Source organism: Pezoporus occidentalis, unplaced genomic scaffold (genome assembly GCF_034315485.1).
Source record: "Pezoporus occidentalis ecotype Australia unplaced genomic scaffold, CSIRO_AGI_Poc_V1 ctg196, whole genome shotgun sequence".
Lineage (NCBI taxonomy): Eukaryota > Metazoa > Chordata > Aves > Psittaciformes > Psittacidae > Pezoporus > Pezoporus occidentalis.
The window spans coordinates 1,492,067-1,514,017 of NW_026913811.1; the positions used below are offsets into that span (position 1 = coordinate 1,492,067).

General features: G+C 42.2%; 1 protein-coding gene across 2 annotated transcripts in view; it reads left to right on the forward strand.

Moving 5' to 3' along the window:
* Positions 1–2,986: 2,986 nt before the first annotated feature.
* The window catches only part of MEGF10 (multiple EGF like domains 10), a 99,170-nt gene continuing 80,205 nt past the window's right edge, over positions 2,987–21,951 (forward strand). The window contains exon 1 of one of the 2 annotated variants that reach the window (XM_062617443.1): positions 2,987–3,120. The gene's annotated coding sequence lies outside the window, so the exon portion shown is untranslated. The remainder of the gene's footprint in view (positions 3,121–21,951) is intronic. The other variant, XM_062617442.1, reaches the window with a different exon arrangement.

The following is a 21,951-nucleotide window of genomic DNA, read 5'->3' on the forward strand; positions in this document are numbered from 1 at the left end:
AAATGAACATGAGCCAGGTTCAATGTGCACTTGCAGCTCAGAAAGCCAACCATATCCTGGGCTGCATCAAAAGGTGAGTGACCAGCAGGTAGAAGGAGGATGGATCCTGCCCCTCTACTCTGCTCTTGTGAGACTTCACCTGGAGTATTGTGTGCAGTTCTGGTGTCCTCAATATAAAAAGGACATGGAACTGTTGGAACAAGTCCAGAGGAGGGCCACGAGGATGATCAGGGGACTGGAGCATCTCCTGTATGAAAACAGGCTGAGAAAGTTGGGGCTGTTCAGCCTGGAGAAGAGAAGGCTGCATGGAGACCTCATAGCAGCCTTCCAGTATCTGAAGAGGGCCTACAGGGATGCTCGGGAGGGAACCTTCATTAGGGACTGTAGTGATAGGAAAAGGGGTAATGGGTTCAAACTTAAACAGGGGAAGTTTAGATTGGATATAAGGAAGAAATTATTTACTGTGAGGGTGGTGAGGCACTGGAAATGGGTTGCCCAGGGAAGTTGTGAATGCTCCATCCCTGGCAGTGTTCAAGGCCAGGTTGGACAGAGCCTTGGGTGGCATGGTTTAGTGTGAGGTGTCCTTGCCCATGGCAGGGGGCTTGGAACTAGATGGTCTTAAGGTCCTTTCCAACCCTAACTATTCTATGATTCTATGATTCTTATCAAGGGTGATCCAGGAAATTGGCACAACATTTTCTCTTTGCATCATTTGCTGATACGGTTGTTTTCTACCTAGTATGTGGATTTCCATTACGAGTGTCCTACATTTTCCACAAGTGAACACTTAGGGACATACTCTTGTAACAGAGTTCCTTATTCTTCCACAACTTCCCTTAATGAAAATGACAAAAGAATGTCATTCTCAGTGCCAAAAAAATACAACCAAACAAACAGAAAACCAATCAACCAATCAAAAGGAAACGGAAAGGAAGTTGTTCAAGTTGAGATGTCAAGTTGAGATGTCAAAAAGGAGTAACACACAACTGGCATAACTTCATTTGATATGAACATAAATTTTTGGTTCATTTTCAATTTTCTTCATTTGATATGAAGTTAATTGAGGATCTCAGAATGAATGTATCTTTGACATCAAAACTGGAGGAATAGTGATTGGAATAAATTATAAGCTTTGGAGAAACTGCTGTGTTTTAATACGCTAGTAACTCTGAGGGCACACACATTGAGAAGGAGTGAACAGATACATGCTCCCAAGAAGGATACTAAAGTTAACCACATTTAAGCAACACGCATACAAGTGATACTGGTGGTCTTCAGTTGGCTAGATCAACTCCTTGTGCAGACAATTACCATTTCATTCTGGATTGCCTTAGAAACCTGTAATTAGAACACTTAATTTGAATCAACTCGATATTTCCCGTTTTTTTATTTGCAGTCTTAGTGCTATTTCTTAGTGTTTTTTAATCATTTAGGCTTAAGATCAGAGCAAAACTGCCATTATTACTTATAAGGTTAGATACATGGATTAGGAATACATCTGTCAAAAAAAAAAAGGGGGTTGTCTCTTTTTTAAATTTTTTTCTGGTAAAAGGAAGATATTCTCTACAGGCAGTATTACAGCTATTACAGCTGTGTAGCTGCAGTACTGTTCTTGAAGAATTTCCTCAGCCCCACAATACTTTTCTTAACAGCAGGTGTCTCTGCTTTCCCGCGTATCGGATTTAGCCCCGGCTCCGGCTCCCCCAACCCGTCCTGTGTACCCTGCTCACTGTTTTCACACCCCGCCTGAGGTAGCAGAGACAATAAGCAATAGGCCCTACATGCTGTTCTGTAAAGAAGATGCTGTAATGGCACAACCATTGCAAGAAAGAGCAAAAATAGATCTATAGGCAAAATAATACTTAACCAGTTATGTGGTGCTGATTCCCCCTTGAAAAGCTAATTTAGTAGATTAGCTGCTGTCCTTACTATTTGTGATAGCTTTTCGTGTTTTAAACATACTAACATTTGTTTATCGTGCAAAGGCTGTCTTACAAGGGATACACACAACACGCCATTTGTCAGTCTCTTCTGGTCTCTCTTTTCTGCAAGGAGACTTCATAGCAGCCTTTCAGTATCTGAAGGGGGCTTATAGGGATGCTGGGGAGGAGTCTTCATTAGGGACTGTAGTGACAGGACAAGGGGTAATGGGTTAGAACTTAAACAGGGGAAGTTTAGATTGGATATAAGGAGGAAATTCTTTCCTGTTAGGGTGGTGAGGAACTGGAATAGGTTGCCCAGGGAGGTTGTGAATGCTCCATCCCTGGCAGTGTTCAAGGCCAGGTTGGAAGAAGCCTTGGGTGAGATGGTTTAGTGTGAGGTGTCCCTGCCTGTGGCAGGGGTGTTGGAACTAGATGATCTTAAGGTCCTTTCCAACCCTGACTATTCTATGATTCTAAGTAGTGGTTGCTTTCACAGAACATTCTCCTTCCCCTGCTCCATGCTGCAACTTTAATCACAAAACAGGCTCACAGGTCTGACTGACCTGAAATATTAGGGGAATATTAATGTACACCTCTACTATAACATGAAAAATACATATGTAAGTGCGAAATCAACGCTTTCCATCCTTTCTCAAGCAGGACCGGAGTGGAGCACGTGACATTTGCTCTTCTTTGGATCTGGGTCTCCTGCTCTCGGGACCTAAGGAGCTTTGACTATGCTATTCTTCTGGCAGCGCTGGGTGGGAGCCCATCCTTCTCCGGGATGAACGAAGTAACCTCTGAGGCTCCTGTGTAGCTTTCACTTAGCCTACAAGTGACTGGGGGGGGGGGGGGGGAAGGCTATTTTTGGGGTGCGTGGAGAGCGTCGGAAGAAGGGGGTGAAGGCAACATCCGCCCTGGGGAGCGCCCCTGCAAAGCGTGTAAGTGGTGAAGTTGTCTGGCTGGCTGTCGTGGCTACGCGCCGCCACTCCCCGTCCGCCGCGACGGCAGGGCCGGGGCCGAGTCGGAGTCGGGGGCGGGTCGGGCAGCGCCGGGCTGGGGGGAGGAGAAGGAGGAGGAGAAGGAGGAGGAACTGCACCCCGCCGGTGCCGCTTCACTCACCGCCCCTCGCTCGGCGCAGCGGCGGAGGGGCTCTCGGAGCCGGGTCGGACGGGGAGGGCGCCCGCGGGACAGGTAGGTACGGACCATCCATTTCAGTCTCACCCAATCCTATCCCATCCCATCCCATCCCACCCCGTCCCATCGCTCCACTCTCCGCAGGTGCGGCGCCGGGATGCCGAGGTGTCGGAATGCCGCGGTGCCTGGATGCCGCGGAGCAGCGCGGCGGCATTCCTGTTAAGGCGGCGGCAAAAGCAGCGTTGCTCCCGAAGCGGAGCGGACGGGGCGGGGTTTTTGCCCTGGGCAAAGGTGGCCTCGAGATAGCGGTGTGATGCCGGCCCCCTGGTCCGATAAGCCGGTACCGTCACCTTTGCAGAGCATCCGGGAGCCCGTGCGTGTTTCTCTCCGTGTTGAGGCTGGTGGGCGAGCGGGCTCCGGGCAGGCTTATCCCCCTCTCCCCAGACCGCATCGCCGCCGTCTCCCAGGACGAGTCAGTTCAGGCTTTCCCGTATTGCTGCGGAAAGATCTTTTTTTTTTAAGGGTTGCCGTTCGTTTTCAAGGAAAGTTTTTGACAGTCCTAAACAGAGACTGGATCGAGCACAGATACTGATATAGAGGGATGTTTGTATATGTATGTAAATAAGCGTGACTTGCACGTGAAAATGCACATCTGTTACATAACTTGACTTTGTTCCAGCATTATGCCCTTCAGCAGAAGCTGCCTAGAGAAATTCTCAGTTGTGTGGTATCCTGTACAGATTTTCTTTTGGAGACAGTTATAGTAGTGTAAATATTTCCTATTTTGCGTTCCAGCCAAGAAGTAGGCTTGATCTGGAACTGTAGGCACAAATCAATTAGGAAAAATAGGCAGCTCCTTTTCCTAGAATGAACTAGTAATGCAGGCTTTTTGGTAATCTTACGGATTACCTAAACATTGCTGCCAGTCATTGGGAAATCAAATGTAGTCCAAGTATTCATGTATTTCGCAGAATCATATACAGCTCTGAAGTTTTTCTCAAGTACCAACTTTCGGTTACAGAGCAAGTTTAAAACCTCAGTTTGGACCAATGCTGTCAGTACTGAAGATGTTCCATGGCATACTTCCTCAGGTTTGTAACTGAGCTTTGGCAGCAGCAGTTCGGAAAGCAGATTAACATAATGACTCTATTTAGGAAAAATGGTTTTATCCAGCAACTTGGAAGAAAAAGAAAAGCCAAGTCTGGAGAGTTTCCCAGCAGATAAGCTGCAGACCTACGGTGAAAAGCCTTAGATGCCTTGACTGAGCAGCATGTCTGATGTGAGACTGAAGCTGAAAGCTGGCTTCAGTTGCCTTGTCAACACCCCTAAATGACATTTGTGCCCAATAACACAATACCATGAGGAAAGCATACGTAATTAGGTATGTGAGTTCCTCTTGAAGTGGAGGGGGGCATCCAACTGTCAGAGCTGGAGACAGAATTTAGGAAAATAACAGCTTGGGTGGCCAAATTATCTGTATCAATTGCTACTTAGTGGCTCTGCAAATGAAACTGTACTAGGAAGCCTACTTTTATTTCCTGTCTCAAGGCAGAAAGGTCAGCCAGGCAGGTGTGCTGCAGGTTTTTAATAAGCTGGACAAACAGTGTAATTTAGGCTCACATTTCTACTTGTTTGCTCATGCAAGTCGTCACCTGCATAGCATCAAAATGTGGGACCTTATCTCGTAAAATTAATTTAATTTTTCTTACACAGACAATTATAATCACCACATGGCCTTGTCAGACAATCAAATTTAAATGGTACCACTCCCACAAGAGGTGGATCAATTGCATCATATTAGTGTTCATAGTTAATGTGCTGTGGAGAAGGCATGGCTTTGTGTTTGGCTTCTTAAGATGGTGCAGTTTTAAGTCTGAAGTGTTAAAAGTCTCTGCTAGAAGATAAGCCATTCACAGGATTGGCAATTTTCTGCATCTCAGTGACTGCAATCCATATCTTGCAAAAAAATTCTCAGCTGATGGTTGCTCAGTGGCCTGTGTGTAGTAAGCTGGTGATACCTATTTAATTTCCTTGGAAATCACGTATCAGAGTTACCCTATTTCGAATACCAGGTGGTGAAAAGGTCTGGAGTCTGCGCTGTTCTCCAGGGGCGGGCCTCTGCGTGCCAGTTTCAATCTCCCTTGGACACTCCTATTAGGCAGAACCTGTATTTCCTTTGCCTCAATAACTCGATGCTTTAGTCCTTCATTTACCCTAAATTTTACTGTTTCGCTGCTCTAGCTCAAACATGCATAGCTAATGCCAACAAAATGCAGTTGAAAGTGTGGGGTTGTGTCCTCACAGGTGGACCTGTCCAGAGGTTAACAGTGTTAAATGAGCTGTTCCTGCCCTGCAGGTGAACAGAAGATTTTGACCTAGTGAGCAGTCCTTTGATGATTCTCATAACCTTGTTTTCCATGAAAGGATGTATTCTGCAGTCTGGGGGCATACACCTGGGGAGGCAAATGCAGTTTAAGAAAAGCAGTTAACTCATCTATGCAAAGAACACAGAAACTGTGGATTAACATACTTAAGTTTGATTAACATCTAACAGAATCTGGAGTGGGCTTTTGGCTGCAGCTGGTAAGGATCCCTTGAATTTATATTCAGATTAGTTGGCAGGAGATTTGTAATGTGTTTCTACATACCTTTTTCTTGTCTAGGTATTTTCACTTCTACTCATTGGGGAAGTAAATGGCTTTTGAGGAAGAGAAAACATAAGCAGATTCTTTGCATATGTACTACAATCTTAGTCAAAACAAAGATATGTTGATTATTCCTTAGAGAATAGTGTAACTTGGATGTGATCCAGTAAATTAATTTTTTAAATACAACACAGTGTAGAGCAGTAAAAGTCCATTGTAAGCCTTTCTTTGGTGGTAGAATGGTGTAGTGAAATTAGAGTCAAAGTTTTTACATCCTTACTCCCATTAAGTGGTGTCGTTGTTGATGATTGATGCCAGTGGCACCAGATTTGACTATGTAGTAGTTATGTTACCAACTCACTATCAGCAATGGCACTTGACCCTGATTTTTAATATCAAGAGATGCGTTTGACAGTAATTGGTAAGCTGTAAAGATTTGAAACATGTGCTAGAATCAGCATATCATGAACTTGGGTATAACTGCATTATTCTTTAATCTATGAGGAGAATCTGTGTCTTGATATTCCAAATGTTTTTTTCTTATAAAAAAGATATATATCATCTAAAGCCATCTGTCAAAAAAACAGGAGGAGTATTCCGGGGAGAGATTTGCTTTACTATAATAGCTTTATTGATTGTGTCAGTGTTCTTGTTAATTAACCTATTCAAACTGTCTGGTCTTTAATTGATGTTTTGCTTGTGTAAGGATTTGTAGTTCATGCCTTTGGATGTACACATTAGGTTTATATTAAAATGTAGACAGCTAGCTTTTCATCTGTTATCTCTGTTTTGTATCTGATTGCCAGAAAAATTAGCCAATAGTCATCAATGTGGTGCTAATTCTGACCTCTTTTGGTGTGCAAGACAATGAAAGAATATAGATTAGGAAACAAAAAGCATAATTTTACCTTTGACATTGACTTACTGTGTGACCTTAGGGAAGAAATTTAATCTTTTTATTGTTGCTGTACAAGAACACTCTTCTAAGCCTACAAAATTATTTTTATTGAACACTCAAAGATGAAAGTTAACTCCTGCAAAGAAACTCGAATATAAAAACTTCATATTAATGTGCCATGTTTAAAATAGAAACACCAGCACTGACAGCTGCAGGTTGTATGGCTTTGGTGTCCCACCACTCCAGTCACAGGAGTGACTGTACAACAGCACAAAACAATAGCAAAATTAATCTTGCCTTTTACAATCTACAATTTAAGACAAAAGACAATAAGAAACAAGGAAGGACAGCAAACTAGTTAAAACAGCTGTCAAGCAGAGTCATTATTACTAATCAAAAATTATGGAAATTAAAATACTTAAAGGGATTAATAATAGTTTTTTTTTTCAGGGGAGAGTCTTCAAATAGGAGGCAATGTAGAATTGCTTCTCTGAAACGCCAGTGTATTACCAGTGAGGGCTGGTACCATGGCCTTGCTGAAGAAGAGGTCAACATCTTGATAAGTTCAAGAAATGCTGGGCATAGGAAGAGACCATGAAGGGCAAGGGGAGGCTCAGAGAAGTCATGGCTTTAGACTAGCAGGTGGATTTGTCAGGTTGGACAAGAGAAGTTCAGAGGGTTTTGTGGTGTGGATAAAGTTGTGCAGGCATAAGCCCTGGCCCATCCTGGTGGTGTCTTTCATAGGTGGTGCTGGTCTGGAAGGGTGTGATCAAAACTGGTGCAGGACATAGAGAAGGAGGGATGGTCAGGACTGCTCAAGAAAGACAGATGATCAAGACAGTAATAATGTGTGTTTTGGGCAACTGGCACATCTATGAGTAATAGCAGGGTGGAATACTAAACCAGAGAAGATGTATTACTTCGATGGACTGCAGCTGGATTTTCTCTCGAAAAATGGACAGGACGCAAAACAAGAAGCAAGCTGGTAGTTATTCCATGCACAAACCCATTTCTTTTGGAAAAAAGCCATTGCTTTGTAAAGTTTTCCATACACTGCAAGCATTATTCTATGAGACCTTGCCACATCATGCTTATGTTCTTCAAGGGTAGATCCTTTAAGCTCTCTTCAAAGTGAGTAGCGCTGTGTTCCCTAAGTAACAGTACAAGAAAAATACATGCAACAGAAAATGATACAGAGAGGCAGTAAGGGTGGGAGGATGTTGTTCTTAACATATTTTGATCTTAGATCTGTGAGAATATTTTTCACTAATGAAAACAAAGACATCCGTACAGGGTCTTGAATTCGGTGTGTATGCAGAATCTTTTGAAATTTCTCCTATATAGAAATCTTGTTTTATTACTTTTCAGGACTTTTTTAGGGTACTTGATAAATTTAAAGGATTGATATAGCAAATAATAATATTGCCACCTGGTAAGTTGCTCATCTTTATCTTATGGAGATGTTTTGACTTTTATCTTGCAGACAGTTTTCTGAAGTACAGGATTAAAATACTCCAGGTGTCGACAACTTTGACTTGGGATTTTTTCTATTCCCAACTGCTACTTGGAACAAAATACTCTGCTGTCATAGGGCTCAGGAAAAGTCATGATGAGATCCTCATCCACAGTTCACAGTGGATGTGGCAGCGCCTGTACTCTGCAGTCATGCTGAAGCTTTGTAGGCGTGCCAGCCTGGGGTGTGGGAGCTGCGTGAGAGCTCCTCAGCTTCGGCTCTGCTCATACTCTTGTGGAGAGCCAGCATGTGCTTCAGGAAGCTCTACACTGAAATCTCATTTTGACATACAGTTTTGACTGTCATAATCCACATCCAGGGATCAGGGCTACAGGGTGCATCTCCTTTGCATTGTAGATACAGGTGGGAACAGTGAGGTTGTTAGCTGGTGGAACAATAGGGAGGAATTTGCAGCTGTGACGCTTGTCTTCTCCTAAAATGGGCTTTAGGAGGAACCCACCACCATGCTAGTATCCTTCTGACATCACATCCAGCAAAGATGAACTAAATCAAACTTATTTCTACGTTTTCACTACTGTTGGCTTCATTCAGACCCTTTATACTATGGCAGTCTACTTTTTATTAACCATGTTGTTCAACAGTTGATTTTGCTGTTGATTCTTGCATAGTGATTCAGATGGTGACTATGTCACGTTGCTTGCCCCTTTCTTCATGTGGTCTATAAAGAAATTTCAGAATCAGTCTATTTGGGTGAGAGCTTCTGAATCCTGACTTTCAAAGTTGCGGCACTGCTGAGCGAAAGAGTTTCAATCACAGGGCTCTGCCAAAAAGGGCCCACAAAGTGAATGTTTTGTGTGAAAGCATGCCTTGCAGTTTAAACCCAGAGTGACAGTGATTGTAATACAACACTGTTCATGTGACAGCCAGACAAAGAGGCCATTATGTACGGCTGGCCAGCATCAGATCTTCCCAAATCCAACAGTCAGGCTAAGCTTGGTCGCCCCGAGAACATGAATACACTAGAAGCACTCTCGTGTTAAAAAAAGAAGAAAAAGATTGTGTGTGCATGCCCATGCGTGTAAGTGTGTGTGCACCAAGGTCTGATTAATTTGTAAGTACGAAATGATGTAATTGATTTGTTTATGTTTTTGTGGAAGTTGAAAAACCTGCATGTAATGCTACACTGAGGACAGACCAGGTGGGACTAAGACAGAGTATGTCAACAGAACAAGTAGATCTTAAGTTCTTTTGTGCCCTGCTACAAGATTGCTTGCCACAGTGTGCTTTGGAGCAAGTGTGATTGAGTTTTGGTTTCCTCTACAGTGTTTACAAAAATTTGGACTGCACTGGACTGTCAGTGCACATGTTATGATCACTGGAAATTAAGCACAAAAAATGTTTATGTGTGTGGGAAGCGTTTTTTTGGTGACTTATAAATCATCTTCAAAGGGTTCCAGACCAGTGGAAAGAATCAGAGCACTTGGTACATGAACAAATGTCCCTGACAGCTTGTGAGCAGAGGCCACAGACTTGTGTCAGCCATTGTATATCTACTTAAAAAATAGGATACCGCAGCTGGAGTGGAAAGCTCTTCAATGAGAAATGTATTTGGTTAAAAACAATAGTTTCACCTTTGCAGCCCTGAGAGCTGAGCCATCTTCTCTAGCACGCAGGAGGTGGCACCTGATGATGACCAGAGTCGGTGGTGGCAAATGCGCTTTGGCCTCATTCCCCATCTACTGCTGTATGTTGTTTTTTTTTTTTTCCTCCCTTTGTATTCCCCCTCCCCCCCTTTTTTCTTTCCTTCTTCCTCTTTCTTTTTTGCTCTTCTTCTTCTCTTTTTTTCTCTTCCTTTTTCTTTTTTCTTATTCTGATTGAGGACCTTACTAAACTAGTGTTTGCTTTTGAATGGTATTCACTCCTAAACACTCAGCTTACAGGAAGAACATTTACAGAGCAGTCTTTGCTTGTTTGTTGATATACTGGCATTGGTATAAAACCAAAGTACTGTGAGTTCAATTTCTTTATGTAAGGTTCAAATACGCTTTTTTTTCATTTTGCTCTGTTACGATTGCTGAATACAGAAGTTCAAAATATGAAATGATTTCATATTCTGCAATTGTTTTGTTTATACTGACACTTTTTTCCTACTTTGTTTACATATTTATAGTGATTATTTTATTTTAGAGAAGCTTTTGAGGTGTAAAGAGGGACAGAAATAATTTTTTTGCAACTGGTGATGGAGCAGTATTAAATAATTCATATTTTTATTTATTCAGTACTCCGTCATTAGGCTTTTCTTTGAAGGTTTTTTTCTGTCTCTACTTTTGAGTCAAGAATTATTCTGAAGAGGGTCAGGCTGTATTTTGTGTTTGAGGTGCAAGTGATAAATCAAGAAGCACAGCATATTGGTGGCTCTATTTAAATACAGAATACAAATGCTCAAAGAGCTGATGATTTTGTTACTCTCACCTGCACCATTGAAGGGCCAGGTTCAGTCATGCTGCATCCAGTGTGTGCTGAGGGCTGCCTCCAGCAGCCAGCCCTCCTGCATGGTCACTCCCCACCACTCCAAAAACATGTCTCTTGGGAGTTGTTGCAAGCTCTGTATGAACTTGGCACTTTTGCTCACAAATTCCTTTTTATGCCAAGTTGCTGGTGCTTGAGGATCAAAACTAGAAAGCTTAATGGTTTTGTCTGAATTCTACATGTCGGTAAAAATTCCATCCAGTTTTGGTCTGACACTTGATGGGGTTTTGGTTGTTGTTACTTCTTTCTTTAACAGTGCGTTCGAACAGTCTCACTGCCTCTGGCAAAAAGCCAGGATGGTGCTTGGTTTTGGGAGCACAGCTGGCAGAGTTAGACTCCTGACCAGCTTCTTCCTGCAGAGTTTACCTTACATATTTTAGTAAATCTTTTAAATAGAAAGAAATCCAAGGATATAGCCCAACTGGTGTTAGAAGGAGACTGAGCTGTTAGCCTAAGCTGTTAGCCTAAGTCTCAATACATCAGATGAATAAATGCTTGCTAAGGGTACAGCTGGGCCAGACAGGCTGTTTTTCACAAACAATCCTGAATAAAAGGATTGGTACTTTTTTTTTTTTTTTTAAATTCTGTTAGACTGCATGGAAGTAAGTATTTCCTTTTCTCTTGCAAGCTCTATGGAAGTGATGCTTGTGATCTCTGTATGTGCTGCTATTAAAGGATGTTTGTAGGCCACTGAACAGCTTAATGACAGTAGTAGATTTTAATTATCCATATAATTACTTTTTTTTTTTGCATGGGAATCTCTTTGATTATAAAGTTACTATGAGCATTCTAAAAGCACGTGTCATGTGAAACAGTACATTGTCGTCTCCTGAAGATAGCAAAGCAAACAGCTTCTCCAGATCTGAAATCCCATCTCTTATGTGGCCCAAGTAAAAACCTGGAAAGGAAATTATTGCTTCCAAGTAATAATGTTTGGATTTGTACAAATGAACTCATGTCACGGGTGTGCTTTACTGTTCAGATCACATCCTGCTGTACCACATTTGTTTTGGGGACCACAAAAAACATAGATATTTGAGTATATGTTTTAAAAATTATGGGCAGGACTTAATTGCAGAGATGGTGCTATGTGATTCCTGCCTTCTACATATGGTTTGGTATAGGTGTTGCTGTCTCTCATGATGTAAGCTTTTACAGTCCTGTTTGATGATTTCAGGACCTCCCATACTTTTATTATTTTCTGATGCATCCAAATTAAGGTATTCAGTGACACAAAACCTCAAAACATGGGAACTTTAAAACTTGTGAAATTTTGCTTTTTATGGTACAACTAGGAGACTTTCAGGAATCTGAAACATCACTTGAAGAAGGTTCTGTGGAAAGATGGGAGGGAGGTTTGTCACTTGTGTTCAGCAAGTCTTAGCTTATATCCTTTCTAGATAACTGTAATATGTTCAGGCTTGTGTCTGTTTATTCCAAGTTTTTGTCAGCCCCTAAACACAACTCTGATTTGCCCCTTGGTACCATTGTCGTTATCTGTGATTTTTGTGATACTGCTCGTGTTTTATGAGTTCCTATGTGCTTCATGAGAAAGCCAACCCAGGGTAGTTCTTCCATCAGAGACTGCATGTCCCCTGATGCTATTTCACAGACCCTTCTGCCAGACAGAGGCCACATTCCTCAAAGCAGTTAAGGTGAAGCAGTTCAGTAATTAATACTTGTCCACACTGGCTGTATGTTGATTAGAGAGCATGTAAGAGAGGCAGAATAAAATGCCTGGTGCCATTATTCCTGCAGGGTGGTGTTGCTTTCCTGCTAGTGGGAGTTTTTGGTACACAGCAGCTGAGAAGTGTTTCACTGGCTGCAGTACACTATTACTATGATGATGTAATTATTACTATTATTATGTAATTTATTTTAGTGGATTCTGATTAACCACATGATTGCTTTTTATGAATAAGAATGTGAGTTAAGGCATGGAATTTTTTTTCTGCCATGTCAAAGATCTGGGGCACCTGCGGACAGAAGGCTGCTGCTGCTGCTGCTTTGTACTTGTGTTGTCTTCCTGGCATGACCCAGAGGAAAAAGAAGTATGTAGCACTCTGCAGGTTCTCAGTGTCATGTTTATGAAGAGAAGTTAAGTGCAGTAGCAAAGAAAACGCCTCCCTCACTCTGCTGGCTCTTTCCCTTGCCTGTTGAGAAGCAGGAAGGCTGGTGGTCTACAAAGTGTAAGAAACAGCCCTAGTCAAAATAACTGCTTCCCCTGCTGTGTAGAGGACTGAGGTCTTAACCCTTGGCAAGGGTACAGGCTTCATGTAGGCTTGGGTGCTCCAGCTGTAGCCCTCCTGGGACTGGGGGATGAGCTGTTGTTTCCAGTGGGTTGAGGAGGTATGCTCATATGGGGAACCTCTGCACTCTGTACTCAGGTGTTTGCCATGGGAACTGCTCTTTCCTCTAGTTTTCAGTTTTGGCAATGGTGTTTCTAAAGAATATTTCTCAATTTGCACAGGCTGCCTGACTCCATTGCTCTGTCATCTCCAAAATCATAGGCCACCTCTTCACTATTGTGTTTTTGCGCCAATCTCCCCCCTCTGCCCCCTTAACACACTCATCTCCCTCCCTCAAATTTTCTTCTGCTTACACACTGAAACCGTGAAAGCAGAAAATCACTTGGGTTCTTTTTTCTGCCCCATTCGTGGGCCGTGCGAAGCCGAGTGCGGGCACCTCCTGGCGCCGGGGCAGACCCCTCGGGCACAGCGCCGGGCGGGGTCATTCATTCACCAGCGGTTCATGGAACTCGCGGCTCCGCCTGCCTTGTAACGGAGCTTTACTGCTGCTTTAATCCACGCCACATGCGGGTGACCCGAACAAACCCTGTGGTGAAACAGAAGCCCTGTTGTGTGTTTGTGGAGCAGTTGCTCGGAAGCTGATGTACAGCTGTGGACGGTCTTGTTTGGAAGTGAAGAGTAACTTGATCTTTTAATCTTTTCTTTTTCTTTCCTTTTTTTTTACTTTCCAGACTGATATTGTAAATAACAACTGTTTCTGAAAGGTACCTGTCAGTGGGATTGAAATGCATATTTTAAATTGAAGGCTAGATTTCATGAAGATTTTAGCTGTGTGCAAAGAACGTGCTTTCTTTTCTTGTGAATTATTACAGCTAGTTTCATTCCTTTTAAAATAAAAGGCGTAAGAGAACAGAAGTATGTTCTTCCTACTTGCATTGAGTAAACTAGGAATAATTCAAGTGAGATCAGGGGACTTCCAGAGTATTGAGGTGAGGTGCATGAACACGGTATCCCTTGTGCCTTGCCTGGAAAATGTATTGTAGGACCTGTGAACATATACATGTCTCTGTTATCCAGCTATCCCAAACCTGCCTCCATTAAGGCCAGAACAACTGGCCTCTTTTAATAGATTATTAAATTTTCTTTCAGATAAAAAGCTGAATTGCAACCTCTGTAATGGCCTCTGCTGAGAGTGCATGGCAGCATTAGTGCTCTTCATGCTTTGGGGTTGTTTTGGATAAGGCACTACCATTTGCAAATACTGCTATGCAGGTATGCCACAGGGCTTCATCGTTTTAAGAGGGGAGATGGTACTGAAGAGAAGTTTCACAAGTTCCGGGGAAGTTGCTTAAACTTTGATCCTGCAACAGAGTGAAGTTTTCATTATTGAATAAGAAGATTGGGAGAGCAGTTATTGAAGAATGAAACAAAAAGCACAGCAAGAGAGAAGCTTCCTTGCCTGAAGTGTCCCTGCTGCTGTGTAGTAGATTTTTTTCAGTCTCCATAACACATTTCAGAGAGCTGGGAGACTTAATCTCCTCTCTGGAACAATATTGTTTCTCTGCAACTTTAATGCACTTCTAACATAGGCTCCATTCTTTCTTGCTGAACACTAGTTCATGCCAATTTGCATTATGTATGAATAACAACATCCAGGATATGCATTCATGGTAAGTGAACCTCAAAGGATGCAGTGATTTGGGGTTCTGGTTTGCACCACTAAAACACAGAGGAATTTATTTGTGTTTTCACAGACTGTCAACCTTTCTGTGTTTACAGCACCCTTTTGCAAGTTGATTTTTATTTTGACAGTGGATCAACTTCAGAAAATAAATTTTAGGTTTTTTTTTCTTTGCTGAAGTATTGCTGGGTTGCAGGAATGTGGCAATGAGAGAATATGTAAGAATAAAACATCTGAGGTTACTGGCTCTTGGTCTGCAGTAGGAAGGTTTTGCAATTAAATAGAAATCAATTGCAGTCATCCAGAAAATGTCCAGTGACATTCAGAAATGTCTCTGGAGGCTGTATCCTAGGATGTACCTTAAGTTTCCTCTTCTTTTCCTGTGGTAGTCTCTTGCTACACTTCCAAAAATTACACTGATTTCTGTTGCCTTGCCCATCTCCAGGGAAATACCGAAGTTTCAGTACAACTAGGTCTTCTCTTCAGCATATATGCATGCTTCTCTTCATTGCAGTTCACAACAAGAATACCAATGGGAAATAAATAAAAAAACAGACAGAGAAGAGAGCATTATTGGCTTCCTCAGAGGTAACACAAATGTGTTAAAAATTCTCTCACTTGTAGTACTGTGCGTGGCAATTCCTTTTAAATGTCTCTGACCCCAAAGTCCATATTTCATGATGCTAATACTACACACACAGTAAGTACTATAAGCATGATGTGCATGTAATTGCCACTGTGGCAAAATATTGAGCTGGAGGTGTGGGTCTTAAGGGTAGGCTGAAAATGGAGACTAGCAGACTTAAATTCTGTTTTCAGCTCTGCTGTTTTTTTTTGTTTTTTTTTTTTTGTTTTTAAATGAGATGAAACATTTAGACAGAAGCCTAAGAACAGTGTGCTTCTGAAGAGTAGCATTAAAACCAAAAAACCCTATGGTGTTAGAAAAAGTGCTGCAGATCTTACAGGGAGTGACATTGATAAAAAGACTGTATGTGAGATGATGACATAGCATATACCTAAAAGTGAGTGTGCTTAATTAAGTGAAGTCTTTTTGCTGAATTAGAGTCTGAGGAAGATGAGGTATTTGCAAAAGGCACGTGAGAGGAAAGAGAGCCAAGAGATAGCCACACGGAAACTTGCTGGAACCCCTTGCTGCATGGAGCAGCCTTGGACTCTTGAGGGAGGGCACAACAAAGACCCTTGAACAGTGTCAGCATCTGCCCTGGCTCATCTCACCCATCAAGGGAGACTCCTTCCAAAAAATTGGTCACTTGCTGTCATGGAGGGAGGGAATTGGATTGTCCCACTCTGCTCTCCAGAGAAAAGAAAGATTTATTCATGGATTAGTTCACTGGTCTGCTGATATGTTGGGTCAGACAAAGAGACTGTTGCTTGCCCCAGACTTTGGTAGACACCTTTGCTTTGGCTTTCAAACACAAGGGCATCCTTCTGCCTTTCAGGAGTCGATGCAGTGGGTATCTACAGTTTTTGTTGCTCTTCTACACATTCTTACCTTCCTTCACACTCTCTAGAGAAGCAGAAAATTGGTGAGGAAGGTCAAGTAATCCCTTGCTGCTTACTGGGTGAAATGGATGAAAAGAAGTAAATTTAAGCAGTATGGCAGCTGGTCTGTCTGTCTTCCTTGCTGACAATAGCTACATACATTTCTGTGCTTTTAGTAGAAAGCCTCTATGAAACTGAAAAAAAACACTTAGTCAAGGGAGAATGTGAGTGAAGGTTAGAGTTGTTTTGCTAAGTCAGGACTGGTAGATGCTAAAAGGTTGGGGTTTAGAGCCAAAAGAAGATCAGCTGGTAGTAAAAATAGTTCAATAGTAGTTATTGGCCAGCCCAAGCATGGAGTTTCACAAGGTGTCCTGGTCATGAATCAGAGTCTTTAGTCATCAAGTTGGTTGCAGCAGCACCCAGCATAGGGACATGGGCAGGAGGAGGGATGTGCTTCCTCTTGGCATCACACAATCCTTTGGGGTGGCCCCTCTGATCTCTTACTCTTAGACTGGCTTTGTTTCTCCTTGTTTGTACTGTGTGCTGCCAGGGAGCTGCACTTGAGTTTGCTATCTCTGTGAGAAACACTCTGCTAAACTGCTTGCAGTGTCCTTGCTGATGCCAACAAGATGACTAGGCAGGCAGCGTTGAGCTGTTGGGTAGCTATGGATTTCAGAGAGGGCAAGCAGTTTCATGAGTGAGTTCAGATTTCACCAAGGATTTCCGCACAGATGAGAGAGCATCCTTTCTATTTTGGCTCTTCCCAGAAGCTCCCTCACTGTGATCATCCAGTCCCTCTGCAAATGCTGTTTTTCAGTGTCCTGCTAGCTGGTTGCTTGTCTGTTAGCACAATAAAGCAGCAGATGTGCTACTGAACGTGAAATTCTGTCCTGCGCAGTTTCCAAATACTGGATTGCTTATGTCTCTCATCCATTAATGAGAGATGATACATTCACATAGTCAGATGACAATTTTCTTCTGAAAATAGTGAATGCTTTTTATTTTTCTTTAAAAAACCCCATGCACAATTTGAAATACTTGTTTTTATTTTTAATGAACAACTGAACCACAGCCAACAACGTTCCTGTAATTTTAACTGACTGGCAGCAGAAGTTGTAACAGAGATGCTGCTGATGCCAGTTGGGCTATAAGTTATAAGTCTACTAACAAAGTTTGCCTGTTTTCTGGCACAGTCTCTGATGCATACACTCCAGTCAATCATTGTAAAATGCCTAATAACAGATGTGGCAATTAAGCTGAAGAATTCTGTCTCTCTTTTAATTTTTATTACAGAGAATAACGAAGTACCTCATTAAACCCACCATCACAGAGATTTTTCAAATTTGGCATACAAATGCCTGCAAAAATTAGATCTCTGAATAGGATACTTATTAAAAGTGCTTTGTCAGATAATGCTATGAATAGACCATTTTTGTAATGACAGATACTTGCTTGTGCTACTGCTGTCCTTTTACAGCCCATACTGCAAAGAGGTACAGGTTTAAAGAAGGCAACATGTGTCCTGAAGGATAACATTTTGAGGGATTTAGGCCTTGTGCTCAAGTTAATAAAAATGTGATCTTGATTCTTCTGGGTTCAAGTTATGCTGCCTTCAGCTGTAATTAGCATCAGACATTTAGGAAAGTTTCAGATAACCTGTAACCAAAGTATATTAACATATTTTAATAAGAGAAATCATCTTGAAAAAATATACTAATTGCAACCAAGAAAAGTCTCCTTTTGATTGTTGGAGCTTCTAGAGCATTTGGCTTCATTAGTTTATTTTAATGATGTACAAGGCACTCTTTTGAAAGGAGAGTATGATTCATTATTAAAATAAATTAGTTTAAGAATTTAATGATTTGAGATGTGTTAAAAATTATGGTAAGAAAATTGAAGCTGGTATAAATAGGAACTGGAAACTTTGATATGGACTTACTCTTTTAGTATCAAAGTGGTTTTATGCATGAAATACAAAGTTGTTTTCTTTGTCATTGTTGGAAAGAACATGTTTTTTACTGCCCATCACAAGTGTTGGTAGCATTTTTATTTTTTAGAAGTATTATCTTTTCACTGAAGTGCAGTTCCTTGTCTTAAGGGATTCAACTATTTATCTAGGAGTACATGGAATCTGTCAGTCTCTGTGTACATTTACTTGCATGTATATATATATGTACCACTGTGCGTGCACACACACATGCACACGCAGAAAACCTGCCGACACCATTGGCACCTGGCAAGCTGAATTTCTCCCTAGGAGTACTTTCTTTCTCTGCTAACAGCCAGGAAGACTAAGCACTAAAACTACAGAAATGCAAACATGGTTGTAAGTTTATAGAGACATCAATTTGATAGATGGGCAACCCAGTGGATAAAGAACTGGCTGGATGGCTGCACACAAACAGTTGTGGTCAATGGCTCAATGTCCGGCTGGAGACCAGTGGTGTCCCTCAGGGGTCAGTGTTGGGACCGGTCTTGTTCAACATCTTTGTTGGTGACATGGACAGTGGGATTGAGTGCGCCCTCAGCAAGTTTGCTGATGACACCAAGCTGTGTGGTTCGGTTGATACCCTGGAGGGTAGGAATGCCATCCAAAGGGACCTTGACATGCTTGTGAGGTGGGCTGATGCCAACCTCATGAAGTTTAACCATGCCAAGTGCAAGGTCCTACACCTGGGTTGGAGCAATCCCAGGCACAGCTACAAGTTGGGGAAAGAAGAGATTCAGAGCAGCCCTGTGGAGAAGAACCTGGGGCTGTTGGTCAATGACTAACTTATCATGAGCCACCTTTAATGTGTGCTCGTAGCCCAGAAAGCCAACGGTATCCTGGGCTGCATCAAAAGGAGCGTGACCAGCAGACGATTGTGCCCCTCTACTCTGCTCTTGTGAGACCTCACTTGGAGTATTGTCTACAGTTCTGGTGTCCTCAACACAAAAAAGACATGGAAGTGTTAGAACAAGTCCAGAGGAGGGCCACGAGGATGGTAAGGAGACTGGAGCACCTGCCATATGAAGACAGGGTGAGAAAGTTGTGGCTGTTCAAGCTGGAGAAGAGAAGGCTGCATGGAGACCTCATAGCAGCCTTCCAGTATCTGAAGAGGGCCTACAAGGATGCTGGGGAGGGACTCTTCATTAGGGACTGTAGTGACAGGACAAGGGGTAATGGGTTCAAACTTAAACAGGGGAAGTTTAGATTGGATTTAAGGAAGAAGTTCTCTACTGTGAGGGTGGTGAGGCACTGGAATGGGTTGCCCAGCCAAGTTGTGAATGCTCCATCCCTGGCGGTGTTCAAGGCCAGGTTGGACAGAGCCTTGGGTGGCATGGTTTAGTGTGAGGTGTCCCTGCCCATGGCAGGGGGGCTGGAACTAGATGATCTTAAGGTCCTTTCTAACCCTAACTGTTCTACGATTCTATGGTTGAGTTCAGATGTTTTAAATGTTCAGCTACTCCTTAATCTGTTGATCATACTATGTCAGTAAATATTACTGGCCACAGGTGGGATAATGAGACCAAATTGTCACCCTGTAATGTCTGGGAGCAGAGCAGATCAAACAAGCTAGGTAAGTAGAGGTGGGGGAGAAGGCTCCCAGAGAAAAGCAGTTTCCATAACTACATATTCTTAGAATTGTTATGAAAGTTATAGAGTTAGAGTAAAACTTGAGTCTTGCCCCAGTTCTCCTGGAGCAGTAGCAATGAATACACAGCTGCTAAAAGTGTAAATGGATACAGTATGAACACTTAGTGGCATCTTATTATGGCCTTCTGCAGTAGTAAATTAACTGTGTTAGAGAGAGACAGGGAGATGGGTGAGAAATGAAGTGAGTTGGTGGGGAGATGGTTCTGGTCTTGCATGTGTTGTTCTGTAGAGCTCCTTCCATTTATTCCAAGTAGTAGCAACTCCAAAAGGTGCACTGAAAGGATCTTCCGTTGCTGTTGAGCCTGTTTACTGAAAACCAGAGTCTTATATGTTGCTCAGTTAATTGGATGGCCTCATCAGGTTATAGTGTCTCACTAACATGTGTTCAGTGCAGAATTCCCTTTAACTTTAATGGGAATAGGATTTGCCCCTTTAATTGTGGTTAAAAATCCAGAATTGACCACTCTTTCTCAGTTTTGCATTACGGTTTTCCATTTTTCCCTTTGAGGAAAGAATGCAGGAATACTACATTCATTCTAACCTTTGCAAATGCCAAAATAAAAGATGGAAGAATTGAATGAATGAATGAAGTGTCTAAGAAAACACTTCTGGGTTCCCCATTCTTCTACCAGAATGTTTTGGATTTACTGGGAGAGGGGGTGGAGTCGAAAGCTCATGCAATGAATCATAGGTGCTTTGAACTATATTGCTAGGAGTAGAAAAGAAAAGCTGGTAAGTAATGCACTGAAATATTCAGAAGCTTTAAAATGAGATGGCATCAGAGTTAATTAACTTTTTTTTTTCCCAAAGAAAGATAATTTGAAAATGGAAGATTTAACAAAGTATTATGATAAGGATGTACACAGTAAATGAAATAAATGCTCAGTCTTATTCATGAAAATGGGAGCTGACTGGAATGACAGCTTTTATTTTCTGTGGGCATTATATGCAAAATGCCATTTCCTTGCATGATATACAAAGATAAAAAAACTGAAACAGTGTTACCAACAAATTTGTTCACAAATTTTAACAACTTGGTATCAGAAGATGTAAACAAATGAGGGTGTTCATATGTCCGATTTTCATAATGGAAGGGTTCGGTGAAAGGCTGTGACAAGTGTGGGGAGCTGCAGACTGAAGAATTTGCCAATAATAATGGAGGCTGTGTCTGGGAAAGGGAAGAATCTAATCTATGATGGAAAGGTATGTGGAAAAAAAGAATGTTTATGTAATGGGGGAAGAAAAGAAACAGAGGCAGTCTTTGAAGAGAGATGAAACAAGAAAGTAGAAGATATTTAAAGGAAGTTGGGCCCGTTTGAAATGGATCCTAAATTACATAGCAAGCTAAAGGAATTGTCTGAGTCTGGTGATTGTACTCCTTTACATGCTGGCAATAAACTGGAAGTGGCACAGTGTCTGGAAGGCTGATACTTGACATAATAGGAAAAGAGGGGTTACAAAAGCTACAGTCAAGAGAGGGGAAAACCATGAATGAGACTTTCTGCAGCAGTGGAACCAGGGCATTGGTGTATTTAGGCAACCACAGGATTGTCCGGGCAACTTGTCAGCAGCCACAGAGTTTTCACAGTTGTATTCATGAATACAATATCCTTTCTTACGGTTCCCAATGAAAAAATGAAATAGCAGATGTCTGGCAGTGTTGTCTGCTTAAGGGACTATGGTAAAAAAATCAATCCAGATTTCTTATGTCCTGCCACTTAACATCTAACTTGAGAAAGAACTTTCCGTAAACATATGTATGCAGCCGTTTTTTACTCTTAAGTCTTCTAGACTTCAGACTTCACCTGCACTATTAAAACACCCCTGGAATTAATATAAAATGCCACTTGTTCAGTAAGTTGATTAAGAAGAAAAGGGCAAGAGGGGGGAAAAAAAGCCTATGTGGATATTTTTGTATCACATCCTGTATCATGTAACCGTTCTTAAAATATGCGTTACTTGTTTTCACTACTGACTGTTAACTGTCAGCAGCTACCCTGGAAAGATGTTCACGGCTGATAGTGCTGCTTGTGCACAGGGTGAAAGCTGCTGGTCCCTGCATCAGTAGCCTTGTCCCAGCTGGGTGAGTCACCAGGCAGCCCCTGGCTCCTGCATGTCTCTGCATCCCACCACTGTTTTCTTCCAAAATGTGGCCTGTGGCTTCCCTTGGGGCAGCTGGCCAGCCCCGGGGCAGTCTGCAGCTGTGGAAGAGGGGCTGGAAGGGGAGGAAGAAGACACTGAAGGTCTGACTGGAGGGTGCAGACAACAAACAGCTG